The 9,147-nt window shown below is 44.9% G+C and overlaps 1 long non-coding RNA gene across 1 annotated transcript; it reads left to right on the top strand.

Annotated features, from left to right (window-relative positions):
- Positions 1–1,298: 1,298 nt before the first annotated feature.
- Positions 1,299–8,799, top strand: Gm32090. The gene is made up of 3 exons (XR_003950574.1): positions 1,299–2,064; positions 5,702–5,895; positions 7,864–8,799. It is a non-coding gene; the product is annotated as a predicted gene, 32090 (long non-coding RNA).
- Positions 8,800–9,147: the final 348 nt, after the last annotated feature.

The following is a 9,147-nucleotide window of genomic DNA, read 5'->3' as shown; positions in this document are numbered from 1 at the left end:
GAGGAGAAGCATGGAAGAGGAGGAGGAAGAAGAGGAAGAGAGAGAAACTGCATTGGTTAGGTGAGCCATAAGTATGTCACCCTGAGGCCTGGCTGTTGGAGTTAAGAGCAGCCCAGATGAAACATAGAAAATAGTGAACAATAACTCAGGGTTCTAACAGCATGGAGGGCAGGCAGCTGCCCAGCTATTGTGCTGCTTAAGGCTTACTGTAAATATCAAGGCTATGAGTGTGCTTTTTAAATCAAGGAACTTAAATGGTTTAAGGCAGGATAGAATCCGTGGGCTGGGACTTAAATACTTATAACAGGTAGACTATTTGAAAGGAGGGAAATGCCAGTCTGTTTGTAGTATTTAAAAATAAATAAAGTGTTGGAAATGTGAGCTCAGTTACTTCCTTGCTTCTCTGTTGCATGTACATTAGGAAACAGAGCCATACACTACTGGTTTAGAATGCTGTGAAAAGCATGGTTTAAGTGCTGAGTATTTGAGCTTAGGTAGATAGAGGAAGGAAGCAAACCACAAGGGAGTTGAGAAAATGAGGACAATCAAAGTGGAAAAGGTGGGAAGAAGAGAGTCTTGGGGACACGGGAAATAGGTTTGGTGGAATTGATGGGGTTCACAGGAGAAATGGTTGTGTTTAGAGAGTGCAGTGATTGGAATATGCTTGACCCAGGGATTGGCACTATTAGGAGGTGTGGCCTTGATGGAGGAAGTGTGTCACTGTGGGGGTGGGCTTTGAGACCCTTCTCCTAACCACGTAGGAGCCAGTCTTCTCCTGTTTGTCTTTGGAACAAGATGTAGAACTCTCAGCTCCTTCTGCCCCATGCCTGCCTGGAAGCTGCCCTGCTTCCTGCCTCGATGATAATGAACTGAACTTCTGAAACTGTAAGCCAGCCCCAATGAAATACTGTCCTTTATAAGAGTTGCCTTGGTCATGGTATCTCTTCACAGCAATGGAAACCCCAAGACAGAGAGCAAAGGAGAAAAAAAACAGAGATTGTTTCAGGTGGGGGGTGGGGTGGGGTGGGATCCTAGGTGATTTCCCAGGTTGGCATGTGTGGGACTGTGAAAGGTAGCCTGTTTTCTGGTCGACCTAGGTTTAAACCCTGGAGATCCAGCAAATTAATCTGCAAGGGACAGAAGGTTTGTTTGCCATGTTCCCAGACATAGACTCCTAACACAAGGCCCCAGATCCATAATTCTGTGACCATCAGTCATGTAGGCTGTTGGAACTCCACCCCCACAGTTACCTGGCAATAGCCAGGTATGCTCCTCCCCACAGTTACCTGGCAACAACAAGGTAGCCCAGCCCACTATAAAAGGGGCTGCTTGGCCCCTCCTCTCTCTCTTAAGATCTTGTTCTCTTTTTCTCATCTCTCACCCTCCTCACCCTCCTCTCTCTCCCTCTCCCTCCCCCCTCTCTCCCCGTGGCCATGGCCAGCCTCTATTTCTCGACCTTTCTCTCTCTCTCTCTCTCTCTCTCTCTCTCTCTCTCTCTCTCTCTCTCTCTCTCTCTGTTTTCTACAATAAAGCTTTAAAACCACAGACTGCCTCCTTTCATCTAGACTTGTTGTGCTGGAGCCATGGAATAGGCTTTCTCCTAAAGAGCCACGTATAATCTCCTGCAGGAAGGCCTCCCAGCATTTCCAGCTGCTAGACCGGACCAAGGACTCTTGCCTGCATGGGAGCCAGCCAGTGCCTTCTTACCCTGTCCCTTCTCTCTTCGGTCCCAGGGCTGATTGAGCTGCCCCCGGGACTTCCACTTTGTTCTCAGTTCTTCTGAGACATCCAGCAGTGTCTGAGATGTCCGAAACTGATAACCTGTCATCTCTGGCCTCCGTGAGGACCAGGAACCCCAGAGCTGGATCTTCCACTGTACCCAGTGGTCTGTGGTGGCCCAGATTTAGAGCTGAAAGTGCACCTTCCCCACCCCCCAGGAGCGGGGTCTAGCGGGCCCAAAGCCCATCCCACGGTGATTCTGTAGGGTCCTGCGGCAGTCTCCCGTGTCTGCCTGTCCAGTCTCCCCATGTCCGGCACCCGGAAGGCATGGAGTCAGGAGAGCTGGTAAGAGAAGAAGAGGGCAAAGGTGTTGCGTGTGCTGTCCGTATGGACATTGAATGTGATGGCAAGATCTGAGACACAGAAGAGAGTGGTCCATTCACACATGGGCAGTGATGTGGAGTGCTGAAGACAGGAAAGAAGATGATTAGGAGAGAGAAGTGGAAGAGAAATGGTCTCTTGGAGGACAAGGAGGTTATAGATCGTGTCTTTAAAGGTCATGGGATGGTGAGGTACACTCTGTGTGGAACATGGATGGGACAGGTCGTACCCTGGTTAGAATGATGCTACCCTGGAAGCAGGAACAGAATGGGACTTGCTGTCCCACCAAGGTAGAGGGAGTTGCTTGCCATAGAATGAGGTTGGTGAAGGTGTTGAGAAAGTCCTTGGAGTAAGGGCTCCATGGAACATGCATCAGAGAAGATGAAGGCAGACTTGGAGGAGAGGAAACAGCAAGGGATGTTCATCCCTGAGCCATCTTCTACCACTGTGGATGCTCCGCTGTCAAATGCTCTACTTAGGAGGCCTTTGTGAATAAAGCATCTTTATAAAAAACAAATGTGTGAAAGGCTGTCATTCAAAAATACTAAATCAGCTCTCTTTTGACATGGACAACGACAACCATAAATCGCCATAGACTATCCATTGGAAGACATACAACCTTTTCTTTAGTTTCTTTCCCCAAGTGATTTCTTTGGGTTTTCAGGGTGACTGTTCAGGAATAAAGGTAAGGGACTATTTTGGGAAATAGAACATGCCACCTCCCATGCCACCTCCACCTACCCCGCCCATGCCAGGTTCCTCCTTCTCCTTCTCCTTACGAACTGCATAATAGTCTGTATTCTGTCTATCACAGCTGTGGTGGGAGGAAGGGTACCCGTGACCCCTTCTACCTCAGCTGATATCATACCTTTTCCACCTGGCCACAAGTATGTGCTCAGACATCAGCTAGCTCTGATATCAAGGTGTCCTAATTCTCTTTGACGAAGCTACTGCAAGCACTTTGAATGTGTTGCTAAACAATTGATTAATTGTTGTTGTTGCTAGTTGGACTACGTGAGTCTAAAGCTGGAGAGCCCTGGCCAAGCCCAGACACTTCCCAGGAAGATGCATTTTTGATGAGGAGATGGATTCACACTGGGTGCTTCTGAGACCGCCTCTCTTTCTTCTTTCAGCATCACTCTGAGCCCTGTCTCCTCCTGCATGTCCGTCTGTACCACCTGACATTGTCACAGTTCCTTCAGTCTCTGTTCTCCACTGACAGCTTTTTGAGAATGTTTTTCAAGCTAAGATTCATTACTATTTTCTTTCAAGGCTAGCATCATCTCTGGCTATAAGGACATGTTTTTGTTGTTGGGAGGGGGTGTGAACACCTTCAAAATTTAGGGTCAACCCTCTTCTCCAAACACCTGCAAAAAAAAAAAAATTCAAAAATGAGCCAGTTTCAGGGTATGTTTTTTTTTTCTTTGTTGGAGCAAATGCACTCAGAATGTACTCTGCAGGTGTTCTGATGAAAACGCAGAAACATCTCGAGACATTGTACTTCTTTGAAATGTGAGACTTGATCATCATTGCTATGCTAGGACAGGCCTTGTGTACAGAGCTGTCTATTGCTTTATTTTGCATTATCTCATTCACTTCTCAGAACTTGGTCAATTAGCAACAGCTTGGCTTTCAGATGAGCTGCAGCAAACCAGAGGAAACTCACGGAAATCTGTACATTTAGTTTTTACTACAGCCAGGACTAAAGCCAAGGGCCTGGTTCTATGTTAAGTTTTCTCTAGAAGATTACCCTGCCACTCAGGACTGAGGAGAGATTAGACAGGGAGATTGTTCCGGACTTAATGTGTGACAAGTTAAAGCTGGAAGGAACCCAGTGCTACATCTAATCCGAGACCCTTCTCCTTAGACACGGAGTAGATATATCCCATGGTAGATGTATCTAGTGGTAGATATACCCAGTGGTAGATATACCCAGTGGTAGATATACCCAGTTGTAGATATACCCAGTGGTAGATATACCCAGTGGTAGATGTATCCAGTGGTAGATGTACCCAGTGGTAGATGTACCCAGTGGTAGATGTACCCAGTGGTAGATGTATCCAATGGTTGATGTATCCAGTGGGCAATGCAAAGCACAAGCCTCAACACCTTCAAACATTTTATTATTCCCACAAAGAAAAAGCACTGTTTGATAAATGTACAAAAACAGAAAAGATTTGTATGTTGTCTTTGAGTAGATATCATGGAAATCTCTGTATTGTTTCCAATTTAATATACATTCCATTAAGCGAGCTCAGAAATAATCCAAGATGAAGATGGTGCAACAGAAAACTAAAGAGCATCACCTAGCAAAGGCAAGTGTTGTTTGGGGACACTTTCTTGACAGTTACATGTATGCATGCCCGTAGGGTCATGACATCAAACGTACTTTGCAGTATGAACTGAGCTAGAGAGTGTTGGGAAGCTGCTAGTGCAGTGGAAAAGCTTTGCTGTTCGACCACAAATTCTTAATTTCTGTCTCTGTTGTGCAAAGGACAACCTGTGTGATCTCAGCCGAGGTTGTAACCCTTGCTCTCCCACTTCCATCTCCCCCACATGGTGTTCCATTTCCTTGTCTTTAAAATGAGTAGACTAGACTCATTTTGAGATTCCTTCTTCTAAGAATCTATCAGGATGGTGATTCTCTTATGGCATAATTAAACACTAAAGCCTTCCAAATGGGAAGGGGTGGGGGCAGGCAGTGGAGCAGAGCAATCGGCACTGCACTAACCAGGTGCAGTCACCTGACTTTCCCTGAAGCAGCTGCTGCCTCTTGTGCTCTTGCCTGCTGCTTGTTGTCATAATGGTGGCACCCCAAGATGCGGCTGCCACAAGGGTGTGAGTGATGACATGCTTGAATCCAAGTTGGAGCCTGTGGGTGGCAGTAGAGGTGAGTCCTGCCAACCACATGCACCTGGTACCACACTTGGCATTGCTAGGTGCTCAGAGGCAGATCTTAATGATAAACATGATATTTTCCAAAAGGGAGGCAACTTCAGTAGCACAAGTTCAACAACGTAGAAGCTGTGTGTGCCTTCAACAGTCTAAGTAGCCCTGGGAAAATGGGAACCTTTCTTGCAGAAAAATTAAAACAAAACAAAAGCGGGGGGGGGGGGACGACCCACAAACAAACAAAGAAGGGAAACCACTTCAGAAAATGTGATGTGAAATTCTCAGCTTAAGCTCTCCTTTGGTGTAGGTTGTTAGCTCTTAGCTTCTGCAAAGTATGGCGACCTGTTAACACATTTCACTCATTTGATGGATAAGATGCAAAGTTAATTTCATGGTAGAGAAACACCCAAGACATTGCTTGTTTTCTGTTAATATAGAAGACGTCTTTGACATGAATATATAGGAAAGTGTGTGTGTGTGTGAGTATGTGTGTGTGTGAGTATGTGTGTGCGTATGTGCAGTGCAAACTACAAGACTGAACTCTTATTCAAGCAGGTGTTATTGTGAAACAGGAGAGCTGATAAATGCATTAAGCCCATAAATTATTTATTGATTCCGGGACAGCATACAACATGACAAGAAATGAAATATATTTGTGCAGTATGCTTGCACATGGAGAAATTGAGGGAGTGTTCTTTTATTTTCCTAGGCGGGAGCATAATGCCAGAAAGCAGTCTCTGTCTTTGAAGAAACAGAAGTACAAAGATGATCCGACAATTTGGAGGTTATAGTTTTGCAAAATTGTTTATTATTCATCGCATTTGGAAACAGGGCATCGAGAAGATAATCATCTTCTTCAGCCTGTATCTCTTTAGCATGCTTCAATTTAACTTCACCCGCTAGGTAAGACTTAATAAGATGTGTCTGTTGGCCTGCAGAAAAACCAGCTTGATAAGAGCTTTGCATGTCATAAAGCAGAGCAGAGGGCACTTGGTTGCTGGATTTTTTTTTAAATGAATAATCAGAGTCTCACTCTAGTACTGTGGAGGGTATCAACAGCCCAAGAAGCACAAAACATGCCTGAGGTCCGGCTACATTGTGGGCATAGCCATGGGAAGGTCCCCATTAAGTCTACAGCCTGTCTTTGGGTGGACTGAGGATGAGACTCTGGGGAATTGGGTCTCACCTCAACCCTGGCCAGGCAGGAAGCAATGCTGGACGGAGTTGTCGAGCTCTCTTCTTGTGGATGAGTGGTCAATTTTAAGTGGTGAATACCTTTCCACTCATGGCCCACTGTGACAACGCTAAACCAGTGAGTCTAATGTGGGAAGCTGGAGTAGCCAATTCTTGTTACTCCATTCTCTTTCAAAAACAAAACCAAATTCAATACAAAAATGTAAAATAAACTTCCAATGAAGTCTCAACAACAGGAGAAACAAAACTCCCAGCCTGTACTAATCTAGTGGCTGCTATTTTTGGCTGTGGGCAGAGTTGACCAGAGGTTCTTGGGCCATTGGTCACCATGCATAGCAGTCTGACTGGAATTTTTTTTGTGAGCCAGGAAAGGGTTGGTTATATTTGGCTTCTGGAAGGGAAGTCGGCGAGATAGACAGGCCAAGCTTTGGGTCATAGAGTCTGAGTCAACAGGAGGGGAAGCAGTTACCCCATTTCCAGTTGAGGAAGTGGGTGGAACAATATAACGAAAACCTTTGGCAGGGATCAGGTGAACACACTATACTGACAGAGGAGATTTTTCCAGTCAATGGCTGCCTTTGGCTGACCTAGCCTGGGACCAGGGCCATCGCCCACTGAGCCTGACCTGTGGGGTAGCTGTCATACCTCTGTTCTTCATTTAGCCCACAGTGTTTGATCAAGTCTTCTCCTGGCCTCGCTGTCCGTTCATTACTGATTTTTTTCATATCCTATGTTGGCGACTAGAAAATGGTTATATTGGCTTTCCTACATGCCACCCCCACCCCCCAGCTTCCATACCCCGAGGCCATTGTAAAAATCATACATGGGTTAGGTTGCCTGACTGCTTAAAGCTCTGGGTTATGGATATGTATAAAAACTATAAAATTTTCAGCTATGTTATAAAAAGAATAGCATTCAAGTCATGGTAGAAAAACAAGATTATTGTTTATGAACTTACCACTAAAATATGTATTTTTGTAAGGCTCATTGATTTATTTATAGTTGGAGGAGCCACAAAGACATACAAAACGGTTCATTAGATATTCATTATGCCTCCTTAGCCACTTTTTTTTTTTATTAGAAGTGCCCAGGGTGCCAAGGGCAAGGATGGCATTTTCAGGGACAGAATCAATGCTCCAAACTCATCAATTTTTTAGAGGCAGTTATGGTATATTGATGATTTTTTATAGAAGTGTTTTACCCCATTAAAAACCCATAACTTAAACTGTGGTACAGGCTGGGGGAATACATTAGATGAAAAAACGGTTTTGTGTAAGAGATTTCAAATTTGTCAAATCTGCATTAAAGAACTGCATTTTGAAATTGGTTCAAAGGTTGGGTGAATTCTCCAGGTGTAAATGACATTTTTTTTAAATGGATTCCTCTGAAACTGTTTCCCCAGAGTTTTCATTAGAATGCATTGAGCTCAAGTGCAACATTGCAGGATCAGCTGGTGTGGTGGAGGCAACTCTGTTACTTTCCTATTTTCTCTTTTCTGGGAAAAGGTTCAAGTTCTTCACCTATGAATTTGTGAGAGAAGATAGCCTGAAGCTTGGAACATTTATAATCATTCATTCATCCATTCATTTAGTATCCACCACTTACTTACTTGTTGAACAGTCAAGGACAAGCTGTGGTATGAAAGCTTACTCTTGTTTTTTTGTTTTTGTTTTCCAGAAGACACCCTACATAGATAAAGACAATAAATGACAGAAATGAAGGAGAAGACACTGCATCCAGGCAAGGAGAACGTGGAGACGGTGACTGGGCTGGTCAGTGGTAGTGGCAACTTTGCTTGAGAAAATGTCGTTGATGCTAAGGAGAAGTCAGCCAAGAGAACAAGTAAAAGAACCTTCTAGGAATAAGGCACCTAGGAATCTTCTAGGAACCTTCTGGGAATCTAGGTCGGGGACAATGAGCATCCTCAAGCCTTGATAATCTGCTGAACTACCTTCTTGATCAGAAACTGGTGATGGAGCTAGGAAAGGAGTGGATGGGAAGGGAAGGCAAGCCAGATCCTGACAGTGATGACTTCAGACAGCGAGCCCAGAAGAAACACATGGGAAGGGCATAACTCCACCCCCAGAAGGCGTTCATTTGCAAGAACTTTGGATTGAAACCAAGTTATCACACTCTTTGTTTAGAGCCTAAGTTGAAGCCAGGCTTGGTGCTTGAGACTCCCAACACTGATTACCTGGTGTTTGACTCTTCATCCATCTGGCTTTCGTTCCTGTTCTACCCAGCCTGCTTCTTTAGCTCCTCGCCATCCAGTCTAGCCAGACCAATCTTCTGAAGACCTTTCATTCGACAGAGAATAGACACCATCCTGTGTGTTCTCACCATTATTCCTAAGAGATGCCTGGTCCATCCAAATCTTAGGTCCCACTCCATATCTTCTCTACCCTTAGTCCTGAGAGGGTCGTGTACTTCATTACTCTTATGCCCCTGACTGCCTTCGTGGGTCAGCTCAGAGCCTGCAGTCAAGGAGAGGTGGTCCTTCTTCCCCTTAGTGGATACACTTAGGTGGACTCCTCTTTCCCATGCCTAAGAGGCATCTCATGAAGACCCAAAAGTTTCCTGGGTTATTTGTAACAATTACAATGGTGTAAACTTGATAATGATATTTATTTTCAAGTATTAAAAATCTCCCCTAAACTAAATTTATAGGACCTAAGCTGAAGTTCACAATTGTGTAGTTTTGGGTAGAGTCTTTTTGTTGTTGTTTGTTTGTTTGTCTGTTTGTTTGGTTTTTCGAGACAGGGTTTCTCTGTGTAGCCCTGGCTGTCCCGGAACTCACTTTGTAGACCAGGCTGGCCTCAAACTCAGAAATCCACCTGCCTCTGCCTCCCAAGTGCTGGGATTAAAGGCGTGCGTCACTACGCCCGGCTTTGGGTAGAGTCTTATCTACAATTTTGTCCCCTACGTCATCTCCCTGGCTGTACCAGGGTCCTGGGGGTCTTT

Source organism: Mus musculus, chromosome 13 (assembly GCF_000001635.26).
Source record: "Mus musculus strain C57BL/6J chromosome 13, GRCm38.p6 C57BL/6J".
In the NCBI taxonomy this organism is placed as follows: domain Eukaryota; kingdom Metazoa; phylum Chordata; class Mammalia; order Rodentia; family Muridae; genus Mus; species Mus musculus.
The sequence above is the reverse complement of the archived record's forward strand: the minus strand, read 5'-3'. Positions and strand labels throughout refer to the sequence as shown.